General features: G+C 45.5%; 83 non-coding genes across 83 annotated transcripts; all 83 read left to right on the top strand.

Moving 5' to 3' along the window:
* Positions 1-173: 173 nt before the first annotated feature.
* Positions 174-255, top strand: TRNAL-UAG (transfer RNA leucine (anticodon UAG)). The gene has a single exon. It is a non-coding gene; the product is annotated as a tRNA-Leu (tRNA).
* Positions 256-327: 72 nt separating this feature from the next.
* On the top strand, positions 328-409 carry TRNAL-CAG (transfer RNA leucine (anticodon CAG)). Its single transcript has one exon. It is a non-coding gene; the product is annotated as a tRNA-Leu (tRNA).
* A 70-nt stretch (positions 410-479) lies between these two features.
* Positions 480-561, top strand: TRNAL-UAG (transfer RNA leucine (anticodon UAG)). The gene has a single exon. It is a non-coding gene; the product is annotated as a tRNA-Leu (tRNA).
* A 70-nt stretch (positions 562-631) lies between these two features.
* Positions 632-713, top strand: TRNAL-AAG (transfer RNA leucine (anticodon AAG)). Its single transcript has one exon. It is a non-coding gene; the product is annotated as a tRNA-Leu (tRNA).
* Positions 714-785: 72 nt separating this feature from the next.
* TRNAL-CAG (transfer RNA leucine (anticodon CAG)) lies at positions 786-867 on the top strand. Its single transcript has one exon. It is a non-coding gene; the product is annotated as a tRNA-Leu (tRNA).
* A 70-nt stretch (positions 868-937) lies between these two features.
* TRNAL-UAG (transfer RNA leucine (anticodon UAG)) lies at positions 938-1,019 on the top strand. The gene has a single exon. It is a non-coding gene; the product is annotated as a tRNA-Leu (tRNA).
* Positions 1,020-1,394: 375 nt separating this feature from the next.
* Positions 1,395-1,476, top strand: TRNAL-AAG (transfer RNA leucine (anticodon AAG)). The gene has a single exon. It is a non-coding gene; the product is annotated as a tRNA-Leu (tRNA).
* Positions 1,477-1,548: 72 nt separating this feature from the next.
* Positions 1,549-1,630, top strand: TRNAL-CAG (transfer RNA leucine (anticodon CAG)). The gene has a single exon. It is a non-coding gene; the product is annotated as a tRNA-Leu (tRNA).
* Positions 1,631-1,700: 70 nt separating this feature from the next.
* TRNAL-UAG (transfer RNA leucine (anticodon UAG)) lies at positions 1,701-1,782 on the top strand. Its single transcript has one exon. It is a non-coding gene; the product is annotated as a tRNA-Leu (tRNA).
* A 72-nt stretch (positions 1,783-1,854) lies between these two features.
* Positions 1,855-1,936, top strand: TRNAL-CAG (transfer RNA leucine (anticodon CAG)). Its single transcript has one exon. It is a non-coding gene; the product is annotated as a tRNA-Leu (tRNA).
* A 70-nt stretch (positions 1,937-2,006) lies between these two features.
* On the top strand, positions 2,007-2,088 carry TRNAL-AAG (transfer RNA leucine (anticodon AAG)). The gene has a single exon. It is a non-coding gene; the product is annotated as a tRNA-Leu (tRNA).
* Positions 2,089-2,463: 375 nt separating this feature from the next.
* TRNAL-AAG (transfer RNA leucine (anticodon AAG)) lies at positions 2,464-2,545 on the top strand. The gene has a single exon. It is a non-coding gene; the product is annotated as a tRNA-Leu (tRNA).
* A 72-nt stretch (positions 2,546-2,617) lies between these two features.
* On the top strand, positions 2,618-2,699 carry TRNAL-CAG (transfer RNA leucine (anticodon CAG)). The gene has a single exon. It is a non-coding gene; the product is annotated as a tRNA-Leu (tRNA).
* Positions 2,700-2,769: 70 nt separating this feature from the next.
* On the top strand, positions 2,770-2,851 carry TRNAL-UAG (transfer RNA leucine (anticodon UAG)). The gene has a single exon. It is a non-coding gene; the product is annotated as a tRNA-Leu (tRNA).
* A 72-nt stretch (positions 2,852-2,923) lies between these two features.
* TRNAL-CAG (transfer RNA leucine (anticodon CAG)) lies at positions 2,924-3,005 on the top strand. Its single transcript has one exon. It is a non-coding gene; the product is annotated as a tRNA-Leu (tRNA).
* A 70-nt stretch (positions 3,006-3,075) lies between these two features.
* On the top strand, positions 3,076-3,157 carry TRNAP-AGG (transfer RNA proline (anticodon AGG)). The gene has a single exon. It is a non-coding gene; the product is annotated as a tRNA-Pro (tRNA).
* A 70-nt stretch (positions 3,158-3,227) lies between these two features.
* TRNAL-UAG (transfer RNA leucine (anticodon UAG)) lies at positions 3,228-3,309 on the top strand. The gene has a single exon. It is a non-coding gene; the product is annotated as a tRNA-Leu (tRNA).
* A 72-nt stretch (positions 3,310-3,381) lies between these two features.
* On the top strand, positions 3,382-3,463 carry TRNAL-CAG (transfer RNA leucine (anticodon CAG)). Its single transcript has one exon. It is a non-coding gene; the product is annotated as a tRNA-Leu (tRNA).
* A 70-nt stretch (positions 3,464-3,533) lies between these two features.
* On the top strand, positions 3,534-3,615 carry TRNAL-UAG (transfer RNA leucine (anticodon UAG)). The gene has a single exon. It is a non-coding gene; the product is annotated as a tRNA-Leu (tRNA).
* A 70-nt stretch (positions 3,616-3,685) lies between these two features.
* Positions 3,686-3,767, top strand: TRNAL-UAG (transfer RNA leucine (anticodon UAG)). Its single transcript has one exon. It is a non-coding gene; the product is annotated as a tRNA-Leu (tRNA).
* A 70-nt stretch (positions 3,768-3,837) lies between these two features.
* On the top strand, positions 3,838-3,919 carry TRNAL-AAG (transfer RNA leucine (anticodon AAG)). The gene has a single exon. It is a non-coding gene; the product is annotated as a tRNA-Leu (tRNA).
* A 70-nt stretch (positions 3,920-3,989) lies between these two features.
* On the top strand, positions 3,990-4,071 carry TRNAL-UAG (transfer RNA leucine (anticodon UAG)). The gene has a single exon. It is a non-coding gene; the product is annotated as a tRNA-Leu (tRNA).
* A 72-nt stretch (positions 4,072-4,143) lies between these two features.
* On the top strand, positions 4,144-4,225 carry TRNAL-CAG (transfer RNA leucine (anticodon CAG)). The gene has a single exon. It is a non-coding gene; the product is annotated as a tRNA-Leu (tRNA).
* Positions 4,226-4,295: 70 nt separating this feature from the next.
* TRNAL-AAG (transfer RNA leucine (anticodon AAG)) lies at positions 4,296-4,377 on the top strand. The gene has a single exon. It is a non-coding gene; the product is annotated as a tRNA-Leu (tRNA).
* A 70-nt stretch (positions 4,378-4,447) lies between these two features.
* TRNAL-UAG (transfer RNA leucine (anticodon UAG)) lies at positions 4,448-4,529 on the top strand. Its single transcript has one exon. It is a non-coding gene; the product is annotated as a tRNA-Leu (tRNA).
* Positions 4,530-4,599: 70 nt separating this feature from the next.
* Positions 4,600-4,681, top strand: TRNAL-AAG (transfer RNA leucine (anticodon AAG)). The gene has a single exon. It is a non-coding gene; the product is annotated as a tRNA-Leu (tRNA).
* A 70-nt stretch (positions 4,682-4,751) lies between these two features.
* On the top strand, positions 4,752-4,833 carry TRNAL-UAG (transfer RNA leucine (anticodon UAG)). Its single transcript has one exon. It is a non-coding gene; the product is annotated as a tRNA-Leu (tRNA).
* A 70-nt stretch (positions 4,834-4,903) lies between these two features.
* TRNAL-AAG (transfer RNA leucine (anticodon AAG)) lies at positions 4,904-4,985 on the top strand. Its single transcript has one exon. It is a non-coding gene; the product is annotated as a tRNA-Leu (tRNA).
* Positions 4,986-5,206: 221 nt separating this feature from the next.
* TRNAL-UAG (transfer RNA leucine (anticodon UAG)) lies at positions 5,207-5,288 on the top strand. Its single transcript has one exon. It is a non-coding gene; the product is annotated as a tRNA-Leu (tRNA).
* A 72-nt stretch (positions 5,289-5,360) lies between these two features.
* Positions 5,361-5,442, top strand: TRNAL-CAG (transfer RNA leucine (anticodon CAG)). The gene has a single exon. It is a non-coding gene; the product is annotated as a tRNA-Leu (tRNA).
* Positions 5,443-5,512: 70 nt separating this feature from the next.
* TRNAL-AAG (transfer RNA leucine (anticodon AAG)) lies at positions 5,513-5,594 on the top strand. Its single transcript has one exon. It is a non-coding gene; the product is annotated as a tRNA-Leu (tRNA).
* Positions 5,595-5,815: 221 nt separating this feature from the next.
* Positions 5,816-5,897, top strand: TRNAL-UAG (transfer RNA leucine (anticodon UAG)). The gene has a single exon. It is a non-coding gene; the product is annotated as a tRNA-Leu (tRNA).
* A 70-nt stretch (positions 5,898-5,967) lies between these two features.
* Positions 5,968-6,049, top strand: TRNAL-AAG (transfer RNA leucine (anticodon AAG)). The gene has a single exon. It is a non-coding gene; the product is annotated as a tRNA-Leu (tRNA).
* Positions 6,050-6,119: 70 nt separating this feature from the next.
* On the top strand, positions 6,120-6,201 carry TRNAL-CAG (transfer RNA leucine (anticodon CAG)). The gene has a single exon. It is a non-coding gene; the product is annotated as a tRNA-Leu (tRNA).
* Positions 6,202-6,575: 374 nt separating this feature from the next.
* On the top strand, positions 6,576-6,657 carry TRNAL-CAG (transfer RNA leucine (anticodon CAG)). Its single transcript has one exon. It is a non-coding gene; the product is annotated as a tRNA-Leu (tRNA).
* Positions 6,658-6,727: 70 nt separating this feature from the next.
* On the top strand, positions 6,728-6,809 carry TRNAL-UAG (transfer RNA leucine (anticodon UAG)). The gene has a single exon. It is a non-coding gene; the product is annotated as a tRNA-Leu (tRNA).
* Positions 6,810-7,184: 375 nt separating this feature from the next.
* Positions 7,185-7,266, top strand: TRNAL-CAG (transfer RNA leucine (anticodon CAG)). Its single transcript has one exon. It is a non-coding gene; the product is annotated as a tRNA-Leu (tRNA).
* A 70-nt stretch (positions 7,267-7,336) lies between these two features.
* TRNAL-UAG (transfer RNA leucine (anticodon UAG)) lies at positions 7,337-7,418 on the top strand. The gene has a single exon. It is a non-coding gene; the product is annotated as a tRNA-Leu (tRNA).
* A 70-nt stretch (positions 7,419-7,488) lies between these two features.
* On the top strand, positions 7,489-7,570 carry TRNAL-AAG (transfer RNA leucine (anticodon AAG)). The gene has a single exon. It is a non-coding gene; the product is annotated as a tRNA-Leu (tRNA).
* Positions 7,571-7,642: 72 nt separating this feature from the next.
* Positions 7,643-7,724, top strand: TRNAL-AAG (transfer RNA leucine (anticodon AAG)). Its single transcript has one exon. It is a non-coding gene; the product is annotated as a tRNA-Leu (tRNA).
* Positions 7,725-7,794: 70 nt separating this feature from the next.
* On the top strand, positions 7,795-7,876 carry TRNAL-AAG (transfer RNA leucine (anticodon AAG)). The gene has a single exon. It is a non-coding gene; the product is annotated as a tRNA-Leu (tRNA).
* A 72-nt stretch (positions 7,877-7,948) lies between these two features.
* Positions 7,949-8,030, top strand: TRNAL-AAG (transfer RNA leucine (anticodon AAG)). The gene has a single exon. It is a non-coding gene; the product is annotated as a tRNA-Leu (tRNA).
* A 70-nt stretch (positions 8,031-8,100) lies between these two features.
* Positions 8,101-8,182, top strand: TRNAL-CAG (transfer RNA leucine (anticodon CAG)). Its single transcript has one exon. It is a non-coding gene; the product is annotated as a tRNA-Leu (tRNA).
* A 372-nt stretch (positions 8,183-8,554) lies between these two features.
* Positions 8,555-8,636, top strand: TRNAL-AAG (transfer RNA leucine (anticodon AAG)). The gene has a single exon. It is a non-coding gene; the product is annotated as a tRNA-Leu (tRNA).
* Positions 8,637-8,708: 72 nt separating this feature from the next.
* Positions 8,709-8,790, top strand: TRNAL-CAG (transfer RNA leucine (anticodon CAG)). The gene has a single exon. It is a non-coding gene; the product is annotated as a tRNA-Leu (tRNA).
* Positions 8,791-8,860: 70 nt separating this feature from the next.
* TRNAL-CAG (transfer RNA leucine (anticodon CAG)) lies at positions 8,861-8,942 on the top strand. Its single transcript has one exon. It is a non-coding gene; the product is annotated as a tRNA-Leu (tRNA).
* Positions 8,943-9,012: 70 nt separating this feature from the next.
* Positions 9,013-9,094, top strand: TRNAL-UAG (transfer RNA leucine (anticodon UAG)). The gene has a single exon. It is a non-coding gene; the product is annotated as a tRNA-Leu (tRNA).
* Positions 9,095-9,317: 223 nt separating this feature from the next.
* TRNAL-UAG (transfer RNA leucine (anticodon UAG)) lies at positions 9,318-9,399 on the top strand. Its single transcript has one exon. It is a non-coding gene; the product is annotated as a tRNA-Leu (tRNA).
* Positions 9,400-9,469: 70 nt separating this feature from the next.
* TRNAL-AAG (transfer RNA leucine (anticodon AAG)) lies at positions 9,470-9,551 on the top strand. Its single transcript has one exon. It is a non-coding gene; the product is annotated as a tRNA-Leu (tRNA).
* Positions 9,552-9,621: 70 nt separating this feature from the next.
* Positions 9,622-9,703, top strand: TRNAL-UAG (transfer RNA leucine (anticodon UAG)). Its single transcript has one exon. It is a non-coding gene; the product is annotated as a tRNA-Leu (tRNA).
* A 375-nt stretch (positions 9,704-10,078) lies between these two features.
* On the top strand, positions 10,079-10,160 carry TRNAL-CAG (transfer RNA leucine (anticodon CAG)). Its single transcript has one exon. It is a non-coding gene; the product is annotated as a tRNA-Leu (tRNA).
* A 221-nt stretch (positions 10,161-10,381) lies between these two features.
* On the top strand, positions 10,382-10,462 carry TRNAL-AAG (transfer RNA leucine (anticodon AAG)). Its single transcript has one exon. It is a non-coding gene; the product is annotated as a tRNA-Leu (tRNA).
* Positions 10,463-10,532: 70 nt separating this feature from the next.
* Positions 10,533-10,614, top strand: TRNAL-AAG (transfer RNA leucine (anticodon AAG)). Its single transcript has one exon. It is a non-coding gene; the product is annotated as a tRNA-Leu (tRNA).
* Positions 10,615-10,684: 70 nt separating this feature from the next.
* Positions 10,685-10,766, top strand: TRNAL-CAG (transfer RNA leucine (anticodon CAG)). The gene has a single exon. It is a non-coding gene; the product is annotated as a tRNA-Leu (tRNA).
* Positions 10,767-10,987: 221 nt separating this feature from the next.
* On the top strand, positions 10,988-11,069 carry TRNAL-UAG (transfer RNA leucine (anticodon UAG)). The gene has a single exon. It is a non-coding gene; the product is annotated as a tRNA-Leu (tRNA).
* A 70-nt stretch (positions 11,070-11,139) lies between these two features.
* Positions 11,140-11,221, top strand: TRNAL-AAG (transfer RNA leucine (anticodon AAG)). Its single transcript has one exon. It is a non-coding gene; the product is annotated as a tRNA-Leu (tRNA).
* Positions 11,222-11,291: 70 nt separating this feature from the next.
* Positions 11,292-11,373, top strand: TRNAL-AAG (transfer RNA leucine (anticodon AAG)). The gene has a single exon. It is a non-coding gene; the product is annotated as a tRNA-Leu (tRNA).
* Positions 11,374-11,445: 72 nt separating this feature from the next.
* On the top strand, positions 11,446-11,527 carry TRNAL-AAG (transfer RNA leucine (anticodon AAG)). Its single transcript has one exon. It is a non-coding gene; the product is annotated as a tRNA-Leu (tRNA).
* A 70-nt stretch (positions 11,528-11,597) lies between these two features.
* Positions 11,598-11,679, top strand: TRNAL-CAG (transfer RNA leucine (anticodon CAG)). Its single transcript has one exon. It is a non-coding gene; the product is annotated as a tRNA-Leu (tRNA).
* Positions 11,680-12,051: 372 nt separating this feature from the next.
* TRNAL-AAG (transfer RNA leucine (anticodon AAG)) lies at positions 12,052-12,133 on the top strand. Its single transcript has one exon. It is a non-coding gene; the product is annotated as a tRNA-Leu (tRNA).
* A 72-nt stretch (positions 12,134-12,205) lies between these two features.
* Positions 12,206-12,287, top strand: TRNAL-CAG (transfer RNA leucine (anticodon CAG)). The gene has a single exon. It is a non-coding gene; the product is annotated as a tRNA-Leu (tRNA).
* A 70-nt stretch (positions 12,288-12,357) lies between these two features.
* Positions 12,358-12,439, top strand: TRNAL-CAG (transfer RNA leucine (anticodon CAG)). The gene has a single exon. It is a non-coding gene; the product is annotated as a tRNA-Leu (tRNA).
* Positions 12,440-12,509: 70 nt separating this feature from the next.
* TRNAL-UAG (transfer RNA leucine (anticodon UAG)) lies at positions 12,510-12,591 on the top strand. The gene has a single exon. It is a non-coding gene; the product is annotated as a tRNA-Leu (tRNA).
* Positions 12,592-12,814: 223 nt separating this feature from the next.
* Positions 12,815-12,896, top strand: TRNAL-UAG (transfer RNA leucine (anticodon UAG)). Its single transcript has one exon. It is a non-coding gene; the product is annotated as a tRNA-Leu (tRNA).
* A 70-nt stretch (positions 12,897-12,966) lies between these two features.
* Positions 12,967-13,048, top strand: TRNAL-AAG (transfer RNA leucine (anticodon AAG)). The gene has a single exon. It is a non-coding gene; the product is annotated as a tRNA-Leu (tRNA).
* A 70-nt stretch (positions 13,049-13,118) lies between these two features.
* TRNAL-UAG (transfer RNA leucine (anticodon UAG)) lies at positions 13,119-13,200 on the top strand. Its single transcript has one exon. It is a non-coding gene; the product is annotated as a tRNA-Leu (tRNA).
* Positions 13,201-13,575: 375 nt separating this feature from the next.
* TRNAL-CAG (transfer RNA leucine (anticodon CAG)) lies at positions 13,576-13,657 on the top strand. Its single transcript has one exon. It is a non-coding gene; the product is annotated as a tRNA-Leu (tRNA).
* Positions 13,658-13,878: 221 nt separating this feature from the next.
* Positions 13,879-13,959, top strand: TRNAL-AAG (transfer RNA leucine (anticodon AAG)). Its single transcript has one exon. It is a non-coding gene; the product is annotated as a tRNA-Leu (tRNA).
* A 70-nt stretch (positions 13,960-14,029) lies between these two features.
* Positions 14,030-14,111, top strand: TRNAL-AAG (transfer RNA leucine (anticodon AAG)). Its single transcript has one exon. It is a non-coding gene; the product is annotated as a tRNA-Leu (tRNA).
* A 221-nt stretch (positions 14,112-14,332) lies between these two features.
* TRNAL-UAG (transfer RNA leucine (anticodon UAG)) lies at positions 14,333-14,414 on the top strand. The gene has a single exon. It is a non-coding gene; the product is annotated as a tRNA-Leu (tRNA).
* Positions 14,415-14,484: 70 nt separating this feature from the next.
* On the top strand, positions 14,485-14,566 carry TRNAL-AAG (transfer RNA leucine (anticodon AAG)). The gene has a single exon. It is a non-coding gene; the product is annotated as a tRNA-Leu (tRNA).
* Positions 14,567-14,636: 70 nt separating this feature from the next.
* On the top strand, positions 14,637-14,718 carry TRNAL-AAG (transfer RNA leucine (anticodon AAG)). The gene has a single exon. It is a non-coding gene; the product is annotated as a tRNA-Leu (tRNA).
* A 72-nt stretch (positions 14,719-14,790) lies between these two features.
* On the top strand, positions 14,791-14,872 carry TRNAL-AAG (transfer RNA leucine (anticodon AAG)). The gene has a single exon. It is a non-coding gene; the product is annotated as a tRNA-Leu (tRNA).
* Positions 14,873-14,942: 70 nt separating this feature from the next.
* On the top strand, positions 14,943-15,024 carry TRNAL-CAG (transfer RNA leucine (anticodon CAG)). Its single transcript has one exon. It is a non-coding gene; the product is annotated as a tRNA-Leu (tRNA).
* A 372-nt stretch (positions 15,025-15,396) lies between these two features.
* Positions 15,397-15,478, top strand: TRNAL-AAG (transfer RNA leucine (anticodon AAG)). Its single transcript has one exon. It is a non-coding gene; the product is annotated as a tRNA-Leu (tRNA).
* Positions 15,479-15,550: 72 nt separating this feature from the next.
* On the top strand, positions 15,551-15,632 carry TRNAL-CAG (transfer RNA leucine (anticodon CAG)). Its single transcript has one exon. It is a non-coding gene; the product is annotated as a tRNA-Leu (tRNA).
* A 70-nt stretch (positions 15,633-15,702) lies between these two features.
* On the top strand, positions 15,703-15,784 carry TRNAL-UAG (transfer RNA leucine (anticodon UAG)). The gene has a single exon. It is a non-coding gene; the product is annotated as a tRNA-Leu (tRNA).
* A 373-nt stretch (positions 15,785-16,157) lies between these two features.
* TRNAL-UAG (transfer RNA leucine (anticodon UAG)) lies at positions 16,158-16,239 on the top strand. Its single transcript has one exon. It is a non-coding gene; the product is annotated as a tRNA-Leu (tRNA).
* Positions 16,240-16,462: 223 nt separating this feature from the next.
* TRNAL-UAG (transfer RNA leucine (anticodon UAG)) lies at positions 16,463-16,544 on the top strand. The gene has a single exon. It is a non-coding gene; the product is annotated as a tRNA-Leu (tRNA).
* A 70-nt stretch (positions 16,545-16,614) lies between these two features.
* TRNAL-AAG (transfer RNA leucine (anticodon AAG)) lies at positions 16,615-16,696 on the top strand. Its single transcript has one exon. It is a non-coding gene; the product is annotated as a tRNA-Leu (tRNA).
* A 221-nt stretch (positions 16,697-16,917) lies between these two features.
* On the top strand, positions 16,918-16,999 carry TRNAL-UAG (transfer RNA leucine (anticodon UAG)). Its single transcript has one exon. It is a non-coding gene; the product is annotated as a tRNA-Leu (tRNA).
* A 70-nt stretch (positions 17,000-17,069) lies between these two features.
* TRNAL-AAG (transfer RNA leucine (anticodon AAG)) lies at positions 17,070-17,151 on the top strand. Its single transcript has one exon. It is a non-coding gene; the product is annotated as a tRNA-Leu (tRNA).
* Positions 17,152-17,221: 70 nt separating this feature from the next.
* Positions 17,222-17,303, top strand: TRNAL-UAG (transfer RNA leucine (anticodon UAG)). Its single transcript has one exon. It is a non-coding gene; the product is annotated as a tRNA-Leu (tRNA).
* The last annotated feature ends 110 nt before the right edge of the window (positions 17,304-17,413 follow it).

Here is a 17,413-nt window from a genome sequence, read left to right on the forward strand (position 1 = left end):
TCTGAGTTGAAAAGTGTGTTCATTTAGAGTGGCCGTGTGGTCTAAGGTGCTGGTTTCAGGTACCAGTCTCTTCAGGGGCGTGGTTTCGAATCTCACCTCTATCAGTCTGTTGTGTTTTTAAGAATTTTAAAGTGAAGATTTTGCTTAATAGACTGAGTTTACTTTTGTTTTCAGGTAGAGTGGCCGAGTGGTCTAAGGCGCTGGTTTTAGGCACCGGTCTCTTCGAAGGCGTGGGTTCGAATCCCACCTCTATCAGACTCATGCATTTTGTTAGTTTAATAACATGAAGCTCTTGCTTATTTGTCTTAGTTGACGAGTTTTTGTCCAGGTAGAGTGGCCGAGTGGTCTAAGGCGCTGGTTTCAGGTACCAGTCTCTTCGGAGGCGTGGGTTCGAATCCCACCTTTATCACACTCATGCATTTTCTTAGTTTAATAACATGAAGCTCTTGCTTATTTGTCTGAGTTGACAAGTGTGTTCAGGTAGAGTGGCCGAGCTGTCTAAGGCGCTGGTTTTAGGCACCAGTCTCTTCGGAGGCGTGGGTTCGAATCCCACCTCTATCAGACTCATGCATTTTGTTAGTTTAATAACATGAAGCTTTTGCTTATTTGTCTTAGTTGACGTGTGTGTTCAGGTAGAGTGGCCGAGTGGTCTAAGGCGCTGGTTTAAGGCACCAGTCTCTTCGGAGGCGTGGGTTCGAATCCCACCTCTATCAGACTCATGCATTTTGTTAGTTTAATAACATGAAGCTCTTGCTTATTTGTCTTAGTTGACGAGTTTTTGTCCAGGTAGAGTGGCCGAGTGGTCTAAGGCGCTGGTTTCAGGTACCAGTCTCTTCGGAGGCGTGGGTTCGAATCCCACCTTTATCACACTCATGCATTTTCTTAGTTTAATAACATGAAGCTCTTGCTTATTTGTCTGAGTTGACAAGTGTGTTCAGGTAGAGTGGCCGAGCTGTCTAAGGCGCTGGTTTTAGGCACCAGTCTCTTCGGAGGCGTGGGTTCGAATCCCACCTCTATCAGACTCATGCATTTTGTTAGTTTAATAACATGAAGCTCTTGCTTATTTGTCTTAGTTGACGAGTGTTTGTCCAGGTAGAGTGGCCGAGTGGTCTAAGGCGCTGGTTTCAGGTACCAGTCTCTTCGGAGGCGTGGTTTCGAAACTCACCTCTATCAGTCTTTTGTGTTTTTAAGAATTTTAAAGTGAAGATTTTGCTTAATAGACTGAGTTTACTTTTGCTTTCAGGTAGAGTGGCCGAGTGGTCTGAGGCGCTGGTTTTAGGCACCGGTCTCTTCGATGGCGTGGATTCGAATCCCACCTCTATCAGACTCATGCATTTTGTTAGTTTAATAACATGAAGCTTTTGCTTATTTGTCTTAGTTGACGTGTGTGTTCAGGTAGAGTGGCCGAGTGGTCTAAGGCGCTGGTTTAAGGCACCAGTCTCTTCGGAGGCGTGGGTTCGAATCCCACCTCTATCAGACTCATGCATTTTGTTAGATTAATAACATGAAGCTCTTGCTTATTTGTCTTAGTTGACGAGTTTTTGTCCAGGTAGAGTGGCCGAGTGGTCTAAGGCGCTGGTTTCAGGTACCAGTCTCTTCGGAGGCGTGGGTTCGAATCCCACCTTTATCACACTCATGCATTTTCTTAGTTTAATAACATGAAGCTCTTGCTTATTTGTCTGAGTTGACAAGTGTGTTCAGGTAGAGTGGCCGAGCTGTCTAAGGCGCTGGTTTTAGGCACCAGTCTCTTCGGAGGCGTGGGTTCGAATCCCACCTCTATCAGACTCATGCATTTTGTTAGTTTAATAACATGAAGCTCTTGCTTATTTGTCTTAGTTGACGAGTGTTTGTCCAGGTAGAGTGGCCGAGTGGTCTAAGGCGCTGGTTTCAGGTACCAGTCTCTTCGGAGGCGTGGGTTCGAATCCCACCTCTATCAGACTCATGCATTTTCTTAGTTTAATAACATGAAGCTCTTGCTTATTTGTCAGAGTTGACAAGTGTGTTCAGGTAGAGTGGCCGAGTGGTCTAAGGCGCTGGTTTAAGGCACCAGTCTCTTCGGAGGCGTAGGTTCGAATCCCACCTCTATCAGACGCATGCATTTTCATAGTTTAATAACATGAAGCTCTTGCTTATTTGTCTTAGTTGACCAGTGTTTGTCCAGGAAGAGTGGACGAGTGGTCTAAGGCGCCGGTTTCAGGTACCAGTCTCTTCGGAGGCGTGGTTTCGAAACTCACCTCTATCAGTCTGTTGTGTTTTTAAGAATTTTAAAGTGAAGATTTTGCTTAATAGACTGAGTTTACTTTTGCTTTCAGGTAGAGTGGCCGAGTGGTCTGAGGCGCTGGTTTTAGGCACCGGTCTCTTCGATGGCGTGGATTCGAATCCCACCTCTATCAGACTCATGCATTTTGTTAGTTTAATAACATGAAGCTTTTGCTTATTTGTCTTAGTTGACGTGTGTGTTCAGGTAGAGTGGCCGAGTGGTCTAAGGCGCTGGTTTAAGGCACCAGTCTCTTCGGAGGCGTGGGTTCGAATCCCACCTCTATCAGACTCATGCATTTTGTTAGTTTAATAACATGAAGCTCTTGCTTATTTGTCTTAGTTGACGAGTTTTTGTCCAGGTAGAGTGGCCGAATGGTCTAAGGCGCTGGTTTCAGGTACCAGTCTCTTCGGAGGCGTGGGTTCGAATCCCACCTTTATCACACTCATGCATTTTCTTAGTTTAATAACATGAAGCTCTTGCTTATTTGTCTGAGTTGACAAGTGTGTTCAGGTAGAGTGGCCGAGCTGTCTAAGGCGCTGGTTTTAGGCACCAGTCTGTTCGGAGGCGTGGGTTCGAATCCCACCTCTATCAGACTCATGCATTTTGTTAGTTTAATAACATGAAGCTCTTGCTTATTTGTCTTAGTTGACGAGTGTTTGTCCAGGTAGAGTGGCCGAGTGGTCTAAGGCGCTGGTTTCAGGTACCAGTCTCTTCGGAGGCGTGGGTTCGAATCCCACCTCTATCAGACTCATGCATTTTCTTAGTTTAATAACATGAAGCTCTTGCTTATTTGTCAGAGTTGACAAGTGTGTTCAGGTAGAGTGGCCGAGTGGTCTAAGGCGCTGGTTTAGGGCACCAGTCTCTTCGGAGGCGTGGGTTCGAATCCCACCTCTATCAGACTCATGCATTTTCTTAGTTTAATAACATGAAGCTCTTGCTTATTTGTCTGAGTTGACAAGTGTGTTAAGGTAGAGTGGCCGAGTGGTCTAAGGCGCTGGTTTTAGGCACCAGTCTCTTCGGAGGCGTGGGTTCGAATCCCACCTTTATCAGACTCATGCATTTTGTTAGTTTAATAACATGAAGCTCTTGCTTATTTGTCTTAGTTGACGAGTGTTTGTCCAGGTAGAGTGGCCGAGTGGTCTAAGGCGCTGGTATCAGGTACCAGTCTCTTCGGAGGCGTGGGTTCGAATCCCACCTCTATCACACTCATGCATTTTCTTAGTTTAATAACATGAAGCTCTTGCTTATTTGTCTGAGCTGACAAGTGTGTTCAGGTAGAGTGGCCGAGTGGTCTAAGGCGCTGGTTTTAGGCACCAGTCTCTTCGGAGGCGTGGGTTCGAATCCCACCTCTATCAGACTCATGCATTTTGTTAGTTTAATAACATGAAGCTCTTGCTTATTTGTCTGAGTTGACGTGTGTGTTCAGGTAGAGTGGCCGAGTGGTCTAAGGCGCTGGTTTTAGGCACCGGTCTCTTCGATGGCGTGGGTTCGAATCCCACCTCTATCAGTCTCATGCATTTTGTTAGTTTAATAACATGAAGCTTTTGCTTATTTGTCTTAGTTGACGTGTGTGTTCAGGTAGAGTGGCCGAGTGGTCTAAGGCGCTGGTTTAAGGCACCAGTCTCTTCGGAGGCGTGGGTTCGAATCCCACCTCTATCAGACTCATGCATATTCTTAGTTTAATAACATGAAGCTCTTGCTTATTTGTCTGAGTTGACAAGTGTGTTAAGGTAGAGTGGCCGAGTGGTCTAAGGCGCTGGTTTTAGGCACCAGTCTCTTCGGAGGCGTGGGTTCGAATCCCACCTTTATCAGACTCATGCATTTTGTTAGTTTAATAACATGAAGCTCTTGCTTATTTGTCTTAGTTGACGAGTGTTTGTCCAGGTAGAGTGGCCGAGTGGTCTAAGGCGCTGGTATCAGGTACCAGTCTCTTCGGAGGCGTGGGTTCGAATCCCACCTCTATCACACTCATGCATTTTCTTAGTTTAATAACATGAAGCTCTTGCTTATTTGTCTGAGTTGACAAGTGTGTTCAGGTAGAGTGGCCGAGTGGTCTAAGGCGCTGGTTTAAGGCACCAGTCTCTTCGGAGGCGTGGGTTCGAATCCCACCTCTATCAGACTCATGCATATTCTTAGTTTAATAACATGAAGCTCTTGCTTATTTGTCTGAGTTGACGTGTGTGTTCAGGTAGAGTGGCCGAGTGGTCTAAGGCGCTGGTTTTAGGCACCAGTCTCTTCGGAGGCGTGGGTTCGAAACCGACCTCTATCAGACTCAAGCATTTTCTTAGTTTAATAACATGAAGCTCTTGCTTATTTGTCTGAGTTGACAAGTGTGTTCAGGTAGAGTGGCCGAGTGGTCTAAGGCGCTGGTTTAAGGCAACAGTCTCTTCGGAGGCGTGGGTTCGAATCCCACCTCTATCAGACTCATGCATTTTCTTAGTTTAATAACATGAAGCTCTTGCTTATTTGTCTGAGTTGACAAGTGTGTTAAGGTAGAGTGGCCGAGTGGTCTAAGGCGCTGGTCTTAGGCACCAGTCTCTTCGGAGGCGTGGGTTCGAATCCCACCTCTATCAGACTCATGCATTTTGTTAGTTTAATAACATGAAGCTTTTGCTTATTTGTCTTAGTTGACGTGTGTGTTCAGGTAGAGTGGCCGAGTGGTCTAAGGCGCTGGTTTAAGGCACCAGTCTCTTCGGAGGCGTGGGTTCGAATCGCACCTCTATCAGACTCATGCATTTTCTTAGTTTAATAACATGAAGCTCTTGCTTATTTGTCTGAGTTGACAGGTGTGTTCAGGTAGAGTGGCCGAGTGGTCTAAGGCGCTGGTTTCAGGTACCAGTCTATTCGGAGGCGTAGGTTCGAATCTCACCCCTATCAGTCTGTTGTGTTTGTAAGAATTTTAAAGTGAAGATTTTGTTTAGTAGACTGAGTTTACTTTTGTTTTCAGGTAGAGTGGCCGAGTGGTCTAAGGCGCTGGTTTTAGGCACCGGTCTCTTCGATGGCGTGGATTCGAATCCCACCTCTATCAGACTCATGCATTTTCTTAGTTTAATAACATGAAGCTCTTGCTTATTTGTCTTAGTTGACGAGTTTTTGTCCAGGTAGAGTGGCCGAGTGGTCTAAGGCGCTGGTTTCAGGTACCAGTCTCTTCGGAGGCGTGGGTTCGAATCCCATCTCTATCAGACGCATGCATTTTCATAGTTTAATAACATGAAGCTCTTGCTTATTTGTCTGAGTTAAAAAGTGTGTTCAGGTAGAGTGGCTGAGTGGTCAGAGGCGCTGGTTTAAGGCACCAGTCTCTTCGGAGGCGTGGGTTCGAATCCCACCTCTATCAGAGTCATGCATTATCTTAGTTTAATAACATGAAGCTCTTGCTTATTTGTCTGAGTTGAAAAGTGTGTTCATTTAGAGTGGCCGTGTGGTCTAAGGTGCTGGTTTCAGGTACCAGTCTCTTCAGGGGCGTGGTTTCGAATCTCACCTCTATCAGTCTGTTGTGTTTTTAAGAATTTTAAAGTGAAGATTTTGCTTAATAGACTGAGTTTACTTTTGTTTTCAGGTAGAGTGGCCGAGTGGTCTAAGGCGCTGGTTTTAGGCACCGGTCTCTTCGAAGGCGTGGGTTCGAATCCCACCTCTATCAGACTCATGCATTTTGTTAATTTAATAACATGAAGCTCTTGCTTATTTGTCTTAGTTGACGTGTGTGTTCAGGTAGAGTGGCCGAGTGGTCTAAGGCGCTGGTTTAAGGCACCAGTCTTTTCGGAGGCGTGGGTTCGAATCCCACCTCTATCAGAGTCATGCATTTTCTTAGTTTAATAAAATGAAGCTCTTGCTTATTTGTCTGAGTTGAAAAGTGTGTTCAGGTAGAGTGGCCGAGTGGTCTAAGGCGCTGGTTTCAGGTACCAGTCTCTTCGGAGGCGTGGGTTCGAATCCCACCTCTATCAGTCTGTTGTGTTTTTAAGAATTTTAAAGTGAAGATTTTGCTTAATAGACTGAGTTTACTTTTGTTTTCAGGTAGAGTGGAGAGTGGTCTAAGGCGCTGGTTTTAGGCACCGGTCTCTTCGGAGGCGTGGGGTCGAATCCCACCTCTATCAGACTCATGCATTTTCTTAGTTTAATAACATGAAGCTTCTGCTTATTTGTCTGAGTTGACAAGTGTGTTAATGTAGAGTGGCCGAGTGGTCTAAGGCGCTGGTTTTAGGCACCAGTTTCTTCGGAGGCGTGGGTTCGAATCCTACCACTTTCAGACTTATGCATTTTGTTAGTTTAATAACATGAAGCTCTTGCTTATTTGTCTTAGTTGACGAGTGTTTGTCCAGGTAGAGTGGCCGAGTGGTCTAAGGCGCTGGTTTCAGGTACCAGTCTCTTCGGAGGCGTGGGTTCGAATCCCACCTCTATCACACTTATGCATTTTCTTAGTTTAATAACATGAAGCTCTTGCTTATTTGTCTGAGTTGACAAGTGTGTTCAGGTAGAGTGGCCGAGTGGTCTAAGGCGCTGGTTTTAGGCACCAGTCTCTTCGGAGGCGTGGGTTCGAATCCCACCTCTATCAGACTCATGCATTTTGTTAGTTTAATAACATGAAGCTCTTGCTTATTTGTCTGAGTTGATAGGTGTGTTCAGGTAGAGTGTCCGAGTGGTCTAAGGCGCTGGTTTCAGGTACCAGTCTATTCGGAGGCGTGGGTTCAAATCTCACACCTATCAGTCTGTTGTGCTTGTAAGAATTTTAAAGTGAAGATTTTACTTAGTAGACTGAGTTTACTTTTGTTTTCAGGTAGAGTGGCCGAGTGGTCTAAGGCGCTGGTTTTAGGCACCGATCTCTTCGATGGCGTGGATTCGAATCCCACCTCTATCAGACTCATGCATTTTCTTAGTTTAATAACATGAAGCTCTTGCTTATTTGTCTTAGTTGACGAGTTTTTGTCCAGGTAGAGTGGCCGAGTGGTCTAAGGCGCTGGTTTCAGGTACCAGTCTCTTCGGAGGCGTGGGTTCGAATCCCACCTCTATCAGACGCATGTATTTTCATAGTTTAATAACATGAAGTTCTTGCTTATTTGTCAGAGTTGAAAAGTGTGTTCAGGTAGAGTGGCCGAGTGGTCTAAGGCGCTGGTTTTAGGCACCGGTCTCTTCGGAGGCGTGGGGTCGAATCCCACCTCTATCAGACTCATGCATTTTCTTAGTTTAATAACATGAAGCTCTTGCTTATTTGTCTGAGTTGACAAGTGTGTTCAGGTAGAGTGGCCGAATGGTCTAAGGTGCTGGTTTAAGGCACCAGTCTGTTCGGAGGCGTGGGTTCGAATCCCACCTCTATCAGACTTATGCATTTTCTTAGTTTAATAACATGAAGCTCTTGCTTATTTGTTTTAGTTGACGAGTTTTTGTCCAGGTAGAGTGGCCGAGTGGTCTAAGGCGCTGGTTTAAGGCACCAGTCTCTTCGGAGGCGTGGGTTCGAATCCCACCTCTATCAGACTCATGCATTTTCTTAGTTTAATAACATGAAGCTCTTGCTTATTTGTCTGAGTTGACAAGTGTGTTCAGGTAGAGTGGCCGAATGGTCTAAGGTGCTGGTTTAAGGCACCAGTCTGTTCGGAGGCGTGGGTTCGAATCCCACCTCTATCAGACTTATGCATTTTCTTAGTTTAATAACATGAAGCTCTTGCTTATTTGTTTTAGTTGACGAGTTTTTGTCCAGGTGGAGTGGCCGAGTGGTCTAAGGCGCTGGTTTAAGGTACCAGTCTCTTCGGAATCGTGGGTTCGAATCCCACCTCTATCAGACGCATGCGTTTTCATAGTTTAATAACATGAAACTCTTGCTTATTTGTCTTAGTTGACGTGTGTGTTCAGGTAGAGTGGCCGAGTGGTCTAAGGCGCTGGTTTCAGGTACCAGTCTCTTCGGAGGCGTGGGTTCGAATCCCACCTCTATCAGACTCATGCATTTTCATAGTTTAATAACATGAACCTCTTGCTCATTTGTCTGAGCAACGTGTGTGTTCAGGTAGAGTGGCCGTGTGGTCTAAATTGCTGGTTTCAGGTACCAGTCTCTTCGGAGGCGTGGTTTCGAATCTCACCTCTATCAGTCTGTTGTGTTTTTAAGAATTTTAAAGTGAAGATTTTGCTTAATAGACTGAGTTTACTTTTGTTTTCAGGTAGAGTGGCCGAAAGGTCTAAGGCGCTGGTTTTAGGCACCGGTCTCTTCGGAGGCGTGGGGTCGAATCCCATCCCTATCAGACTCATGCATTTTATTAGTTTAATAACATGAAGCTCTTGCTTATTTGTCTTAGTTGACGTGTGTGTTCAGGCAGAGTGGCCGAGTGGTCTAAGGCGCTGGTTTAAGGCACCAGTCTGTTCGGAGTCGTGGGTTCGAATCCCACCTCTATCAGACTCATGCATTTTCTTAGTTTAATAACATGAAGCTCTTGCTTATTTGTCTTAGTTGACGAGTTTTTGTCCAGGTAGAGTGGCCGAGTGGTCTAAGGCGCTGGTTTCAGGTACCAGTCTCTTCGCAGGCGTGGGTTCGAATCCCACCTCTATCAGACGTATGCATTTTCATAGTTTAATAACATGAAGCTCTTGCTCATTTGTCTGAGCTGACGTGTTTGTCCAGGTAGAGTGGCCGAGTGGTCTAAGGCGCTGGTTTCAGGTACCAGTCTCTTCGGAGGCGTGGGTTCGAATCCCACCTCTATCACACTCATGCATTTTCTTAGTTTAATAACATGAAGCTCTTGCTTATTTGTCTGAGTTGACAAGTGTGTTCAGGTAGAGTGGCCGAGTGGTCTAAGGCGCTGGTTTTAGGCACCAGTCTCTACGGAGGCGTGGGTTCGAATCCCACCTCTATCAGACTCATGCATTTTGTTAGTTTAATAACATGAAGCTCTTGCTTATTTGTCTTAGTTGACGAGTGTTTGTCCAGATAGAGTGGCCGAGTGGTCTAAGGCGCCGGTTTCAGGTACCAGTCTCTTCGGAGGCGTGGTTTCGAATCTCACCTCTATCAGTCTTTTGTGTTTTTAAGAATTTTAAAGTGAAGATTTTGCTTAATAGACTGAGTTTACTTTTGCTTTCAGGTAGAGTGGCCGAGTGGTCTAAGGCGCTGGTTTTAGGCACCGGTCTCTTCGATGGCGTGGATTCGAATCCCACCTCTATCAGACTCATGCATTTTGTTAGTTTAATAACATGAAGCTTTTGCTTATTTGTCTTAGTTTACGTGTGTGTTCAGGTAGAGTGGCCGAGTGGTCTAAGGCGCTGGTTTAAGGCCCCAGTCTCTTCGGAGGCGTGGGTTCGAATCCCACCTCTATCAGACTCATGCATTTTCTTAGTTTAATAACATGAAGCTCTTGCTTATTTGTCTGAGTTGACAGGTGTGTTCAGGTAGAGTGGCCGAGTGGTCTAAGGCGCTGGTTTTAGGCACCAGTCTCTTCGGAGGCGTGGGTTCGAATCCCACCTCTATCAGACTCATGCATTTTGTTAGTTTAATAACATGAAGCTCTTGCTTATTTGTCTGAGTTGATAGGTGTGTTCAGGTAGAGTGTCCGAGTGGTCTAAGGCGCTGGTTTCAGGTACCAGTCTATTCGGAGGCGTGGGTTCGAATCTCACACCTATCAGTCTGTTGTGCTTGTAAGAATTTTAAAGTGAAGATTTTGCTTAGTAGACTGAGTTTACTTTTGTTTTCAGGTAGAGTGGCCGAGTGGTCTAAGGCGCTGGTTTTAGGCACCGGTCTCTTCGATTGCGTGGATTCGAATCCCACCTCTATCAGACTCATGCATTTTCTTAGTTTAATAACATGAAGCTCTTGCTTATTTGTCTTAGTTGACGAGTTTTTGTCCAGGTAGAGTGGCCGAGTGGTCTAAGGCGCTGGTTTCAGGTACCAGTCTCTTCGGAGGCGTGGGTTCGAATCCCACCTCTATCAGACGCATGTATTTTCATAGTTTAATAACATGAAGTTCTTGCTTATTTGTCTGAGTTGAAAAGTGTGTTCAGGTAGAGTGGCCGAGTGGTCTGAGGCGCTGGTTTAAGGCACCAGTCTCTTCGGAGGCGTGGGTTCGAATCCACCTCTATCAGACTCATGCATTTTGTTAATTTAATAACATGAAGCTCTTGCTTATTTGTCTTAGTTGACGTGTGTGTTCAGGTAGAGTGGCCGAGTGGTCAAAGGCGCTGGTTTAAGGCACCAGTCTCTTCGGAGGCGTGGGTTCGAATCCACCTCTATCAGACTCATGCATTTTGTTAATTTAATAACATGAAGCTCTTGCTTATTTGTCTGAGTTGAAAAGTGTGTTCAGGTAGAGTGGCCGAGTGGTCTAAGGCGCTGGTTTAAGGCACCATTCTCTTCGGAGGCGTGGGTTCGAATCCCACCTCTATCAGAGTCATGCATTTTCTTAGTTTAATAACATGAAGCTCTTGCTTATTTGTCTGAGTTGAAAAGTGTGTTCAGGTAGAGTGGCCGAGTGGTCTAAGGCGCTGGTTTCAGGTACCAGTCTCTTCGGAGGCGTGGGTTCGAATCCCACCTCTATCAGATTCATGCATTTTCATAGTTTAATAACATGAAGCTCTTGCTCATTTGTCTGAGCTGACGTGTGTGTTCAGGTAGAGTGGCCGTGTGGTCTAAGGTGCTGGTTTCAGGTACCAGACTCTTCGGAAGCCTGGTTTCGAATCTCACCTCAATCAGTCTGTTGTGTTTTTAAGAATTTTAAAGTGAAGATTTTGCTTAATATACTGAGTTTACTTTTGTTTTCAGGTAGAGTGGCCGAGTGGTCTAAGGCGCTGGTTTTAGGCACCGGTCTCTTCGGAGGCGTGGGGTCGAATCCCACCTCTATCAGACTCATGCATTTTTTTAGTTTAATAACATGAAGCTCTTGCCTATTTGTCTTAGTTGACGTGTGTGTTCAGGTAGAGTGGCCGAGTGGTCTAAGGCGCTGGTTTAAGGCACCAGTCTCTTCGGAGGCGTGGGTTCGAATCCCACCTCTATCAGACTCATGCATTTTCTTAGTTTAATAACATGAAGCTCTTGCTTATTTGTCTGAGTTGACAAGTGTGTTCAGGTAGAGTGGCCGAATGGTCTAAGGTGCTGGTTTAAGGCACCAGTCTGTTCGGAGGCGTGGGTTCGAATCCCACCTCTATCAGACTTATGCATTTTCTTAGTTTAATAACATGAAGCTCTTGCTTATTTGTTTTAGTTGACGAGTTTTTGTCCAGGTAGAGTGGCCGAGTGGTCTAAGGCGCTGGTTTAAGGTACCAGTCTCTTCGGAGGCGTGGGTTCGAATCCCACCTCTATCAGACGCATGCGTTTTCATAGTTTAATAACATGAAACTCTTGCTTATTTGTCTTAGTTGACGTGTGTGTTCAGGTAGAGTGGCCGAGTGGTCTAAGGCGCTGGTTTCAGGTACCAGTCTCTTCGGAGGCGTGGGTTCGAATCCCACCTCTATCAGACTCATGCATTTTCATAGTTTAATAACATGAAGCTCTTGCTCATTTGTCTGAGCAACGTGTGTGTTCAGCTAGAGTGGCCGTGTGGTCTAAATTGCTGGTTTCAGGTACCAGTCTCTTCGGAGGCGTGGTTTCGAATCTCACCTCTATCAGTCTGTTGTGTTTTTAAGAATTTTAAAGTGAAGATTTTGCTTAATAGACTGAGTTTACTTTTGTTTTCAGGTAGAGTGGCCGAGTGGTCTAAGGCGCTGGTTTTAGGCACCGGTCTCTTCGGAGGCGTGGGGTCGAATCCCATCCCTATCAGTCTCATGCATTTTATTAGTTTAATAACATGAAGCTCTTGCTTATTTGTCTTAGTTGACGTGTGTGTTCAGGCAGAGTGGCCGAGTGGTCTTAGGCGCTGGTTTAAGGCACCAGTCTGTTCGGAGTCGTGGGTTCGAATCCCACCTCTATCAGACTCATGCATTTTCTTAGTTTAATAACATGAAGCTCTTGCTTATTTGTCTTAGTTGACGAGTTTTTGTCCAGGTAGAGTGGCCGAGTGGTCTAAGGCGCTGGTTTCAGGTACCAGTCTCTTCGCAGGCGTGGGTTCGAATCCCACCTCTATCAGACGCATGCATTTTCATAGTTTAATAACATGAAGCTCTTGCTCATTTGTCTGAGCTGACGTGTTTGTCCAGGTAGAGTGGCCGAGTGGTCTAAGGCGCTGGTTTCAGGTACCAGTCTCTTCGGAGGCGTGGGTTCGAATCCCACCTCTATCACACTCATGCATTTTCTTAGTTTAATAACATGAAGCTCTTGCTTATTTGTCTGAGTTGACAAGTGTGTTCAGGTAGAGTGGCCGAATGGTCTAAGGCGCTGGTTTTAGGCACCAGTCTCTACGGAGGCGTGGGTTCGAATCCCACTTCTATCAGACTCATGCATTTTGTTAGTTTAATAACATGAAGCTCTTGCTTATTTGTCTTAGTTGACGAGTGTTTGTCCAGATAGAGTGGCCGAGTGGTCTAAGGCGCCGGTTTCAGGTACCAGTCTCTTCGGAGGCGTGGTTTCGAATCTCACCTCTATCAGTCTTTTGTGTTTTTAAGAATTTTAAAGTGAAGATTTTGCTTAATAGACTGAGTTTACTTTTGCTTTCAGGTAGAGTGGCCGAGTGGTCTAAGGCGCTGGTTTTAGGCACCGGTCTCTTCGATGGCGTGGATTCGAATCCCACCTCTATCAGACTCATGCATTTTGTTAGTTTAATAACATGAAGCTTTTGCTTATTTGTCTTAGTTGACGTGTGTGTTCAGGTAGAGTGGCCGAGTGGTCTAAGGCGCTGGTTTAAGGCCCCAGTCTCTTCGGAGGCGTGGGTTCGAATCCCACCTCTATCAGACTCATGCATTTTCTTATTTTAATAACATGAAGCTCTTGCTTATTTGTCTGAGTTGACAGGTGTGTTCAGGTAGAGTGGCCGAGTGGTCTAAGGCGCTGGTTTTAGGCACCAGTCTCTTCGGAGGCGTGGGTTCGAATCCCACCTCTATCAGACTCATGCATTTTGTTAGTTTAATAACATGAAGCTCTTGCTTATTTGTCTGAGTTGATAGGTGTGTTCAGGTAGAGTGTCCGAGTGGTCTAAGGCGCTGGTTTCAGGTACCATTCTATTCGGAGGCGTGGGTTCGAATCTCACACCTATCAGTCTGTTGTGCTTGTAAGAATTTTAAAGTGAAGATTTTGCTTAGTAGACTGAGTTTACTTTTGTTTTCAGGTAGAGTGGCCGAGTGGTCTAAGGCGCTGGTTTTAGGCACCGGTCTCTTCGATTGCGTGGATTCGAATCCCACCTCTATCAGACTCATGCATTTTCTTAGTTTAATAACATGAAGCTCTTGCTTATTTGTCTTAGTTGACGAGTTTTTGTCCAGGTAGAGTGGCCGAGTGGTCTAAGGCGCTGGTTTCAGGTACCAGTCTCTTCGGAGGCGTGGGTTCGAATCCCACCTCTATCAGACGCATGTATTTTCATAGTTTAATAACATGAAGTTCTTGCTTATTTGTCTGAGTTGAAAAGTGTGTTCAGGTAGAGTGGCCGAGTGGTCTGAGGCGCTGGTTTAAGGCACCAGTCTCTTCGGAGGCGTGGGTTCGAATCCACCTCTATCAGACTCATGCATTTTGTTAATTTAATAACATGAAGCTCTTGCTTATTTGTCTTAGTTGACGTGTGTGTTCAGGTAGAGTGGCCGAGTGGTCAAAGGCGCTGGTTTAAGGCACCAGTCTCTTCGGAGGCGTGGGTTCGAATCCACCTCTATCAGACTCATGCATTTTGTTAATTTAATAACATGAAGCTCTTGCTTATTTGTCTGAGTTGAAAAGTGTGTTCAGGTAGAGTGGCCGAGTGGTCTAAGGCGCTGGTTTAAGGCACCAGTCTCTTCGGAGGCGTGGGTTCGAATCCCACCTCTATCAGAGTCATGCATTTTCTTAGTTTAATAACATGAAGCTCTGGCTTATTTGTCTGAGTTGAAAAGTGTGTTCAGGTAGAGTGGCCGTGTGGTCTAAGGTGCTGGTTTCAGGTACCAGACTCTTCGGAAGCCTGGTTTCGAATCTCACCTCAATCAGTCTGTTGTGTTTTTAAGAATTTTAAAGTGAAGATTTTGCTTAATATACTGAGTTTACTTTTGTTTTCAGGTAGAGTGGCCGAGTGGTCTAAGGCGCTGGTTTTAGGCACCGGTCTCTTCGGAGGCGTGGGGTCGAATCCCACCTCTATCAGACTCATGCATTTTTTTAGTTTAATAACATGAAGCTCTTGCCTATTTGTCTTAGTTGACGTGTGTGTTCAGGTAGAGTGGCCGAGTGGTCTAAGGCGCTGGTTTAAGGCACCAGTCTCTTCGGAGGCGTGGGTTCGAATCCCACCTCTATCAGACTCATGCATTTTCTTAGTTTAATAACATGAAGCTCTTGCTTATTTGTCTGAGTTGTTAAGTGTGTTCAGGTAGAGTGGCCGAATGGTCTAAGGTGCTGGTTTAAGGCACCAGTCTGTTCGGAGGCGTGGGTTCGAATCCCACCTCTATCAGACTTATGCATTTTCTTAGTTTAATAACATGAAGCTCTTGCTTATTTGTTTTAGTTGACGAGTTTTTGTCCAGGTAGAGTGGCCGAGTGGTCTAAGGCGCTGGTTTAAGGTACCAGTCTCTTCGGAGGCGTGGGTTCGAATCCCACCTCTATCAGACGCATGCGTTTTCATAGTTTAATAACATGAAACTCTTGCTTATTTGTCTTAGTTGACGTGTGTGTTCAGGTAGAGTGGCCGAGTGGTCTAAGGCGCTGGTTTCAGGTACCAGTCTCTTCGGAGGCGTGGGTTCGAATCCCACCTCTATCAGACTCATGCATTTTCATAGTTTAATAACATGAAGCTCTTGCTCATTTGTCTGAGCAACGTGTGTGTTCAGGTAGAGTGGCCGTGTGGTCTAAATTGCTGGTTTCAGGTACCAGTCTCTTCGGAGGCGTGGTTTCGAATCTCACCTCTATGAGTCTGTTGTGTTTTTAAGAATTTTAAAGTGAAGATTTTGCTTAATAGACTGAGTTTACTTTTGTTTTCAGGTAGAGTGGCCGAGTGGTCTAAGGCGCTGGTTTTAGGCACCGGTCTCTTCGGAGGCGTGGGGTCGAATCCCATCCCTATCAGACTCACGCATTTTGTTAGTTTAATAACATGAAGCTCTTGCTTATTTGTCTTAGTTGACGTGTGTGATCAGGCAGAGTGGCCGAGTGGTCTAAGGCGCTGGTTTAAGGCACCAATCTGTTCGGAGTCGTGGGTTCGAATCCCACCTCTATCAGACTCATGCATTTTCTTAGTTTAATAACATGAAGCTCTTGCTTATTTGTCTTAGTTGACGAGTTTTTGTCCAGGTAGAGTGGCCGAGTGGTCTAAGGTGCTGGTTTCAGGTACCAGTCTCTTCGGAGGCGTGGGTTCGAATCCCACCTCTATCACACTCATGCATTTTCTTAGTTTAATAACATGAAGCTCTTGCTTATTTGTCTGAGTTGACAAGTGTGTTCAGGTAGAGTGGCCGAGTGGTCTAAGGCGCTGGTTTTAGGCACCAGTCTCTACGGAGGCGTGGGTTCGAATCTCACCCCTATCAGTCTGTTGTGTTTGTAAGAATTTTAAAGTGAAGATTTTGCTTAGTAGACTGAGTTTACTTTTGTTTTCAGGTAGAGTGGCCGAGTGGTCTAAGGCGCTGGTTTTAGGCACCGGTCTCTTCGATGGCGTGGATTCGAATCACACCTCTATCAGACTCATGCATTTTCTTAGTTTAATAACATGAAGCTCTTGCTTATTTGTCTTAGTTGAAAAGTATGTTCAGGTAGATTGGCCGAGTGGTCTGAGGCGCTGGTTTAAGGCACTAGTCTCTTCGGAGGCGTGGGTTCGAATCCCACCTCTATCAGACGCATGCATTTTCATAGTTTAATAACATGAAGCTCTTGCTTATTTGTCTGAGTTGACAAGTGTGTTCAGGTAGAGTGGCCGAGTGGTCTAAGGCGCTGGTTTTAGGCACCAGTCTCTACGGAGGCGTGGGTTCGAATCCCACCTCTATCAGACTCATGCATTTTGTTAGTTTAATAACAGGAAGCTCTTGCTTATTTGTCTTAGTTGACGAGTGTTTGTCCAGGTAGAGTGGCCGAGTGGTCTAAGGCGCCGGTTTCAGGTACCAGTCTCTTCGGAGGCGTGGTTTCGAATCTCACCTCTATCAGTCTGTTGTGTTTTTAAGAATTTTAAAGTGAAGATTTTGCTTAATAGACTGAGTTTACTTTTGCTTTCAGGTAGAGTGGCCGAGTGGTCTAAGGCGCTGGTTTTAGGCACCGGTCTCTTCGATGGCGTGGATTCGAATCCCACCTCTATCAGACTCATGCATTTTGTTAGTTTTATAACATGAAGCTTTTGCTTATTTGTCTTAGTTGACGTGTGTGTTCAGGTAGAGTGGACGAGTGGTCTAAGGCGCTGGTTTAAGGCACCAGTCTCTTCGGAGGCGTGGGTTCGAATCCCACCTCTATCAGACTCATGCATTTTCTTAGTTTAATAACATGAAGCTCTTGCTTATTTGTCTGAGTTGACAGGTGTGTTCAGGTAGAGTGGCCGAGTGGTCTAAGGCGCTGGTTTCAGGTACCAGTCTATTCGGAGGCGTGGGTTCGAATCTCACCCCTATCAGTCTGTTGTGTTTGTAAGAATTTTAAAGTGAAGATTTTGCTTAGTAGACTGAGTTTACTTTTGTTTTCAGGTAGAGTGGCCGAGTGGTCTAAGGCGCTGGTTTTAGGCACCGGTCTCTTCGATGGCGTGGATTCGAATCCCACCTCTATCAGACTCATGCATTTTCTTAGTTTAATAACATGAAGCTCTTGCTTATTTGTGTTAGTTGAAAAGTATGTTCAGGTAGAGTGGCCGAGTGGTCTGAGGCGCTGGTTTAAGGCACTAGTCTCTTCGGAGGCGTGGGTTCGAATCCCACCTCTATCAGACGCATGCATTTTCATAGTTTAATAACATGAAGCTCTTGCTTATTTGTCTGAGTTGACAAGCGTGTTCAGGTAGAGTGGCCGAGTGGTCTAAGGCGCTGGTTTTAGGCACCAGTCTCTACGGAGGCGTGGGTTCGAATCCCACCTCAATCAGACTCATGCATTTTCTTAGTTTAATAACATGAAGCTCTTGCTTATTTGTCTGAGTTGACAGGTGTGTTCAGGTAGAGTGGCCGAGTGGTCTAGGGCGCTGGTTTCAGGTA

Source organism: Phalangium opilio, unplaced genomic scaffold, assembly GCF_054372755.1.
Source record: "Phalangium opilio isolate 3A_F unplaced genomic scaffold, DU_Popi_V2 ptg000031l_1, whole genome shotgun sequence".
Lineage (NCBI taxonomy): Eukaryota > Metazoa > Arthropoda > Arachnida > Opiliones > Phalangiidae > Phalangium > Phalangium opilio.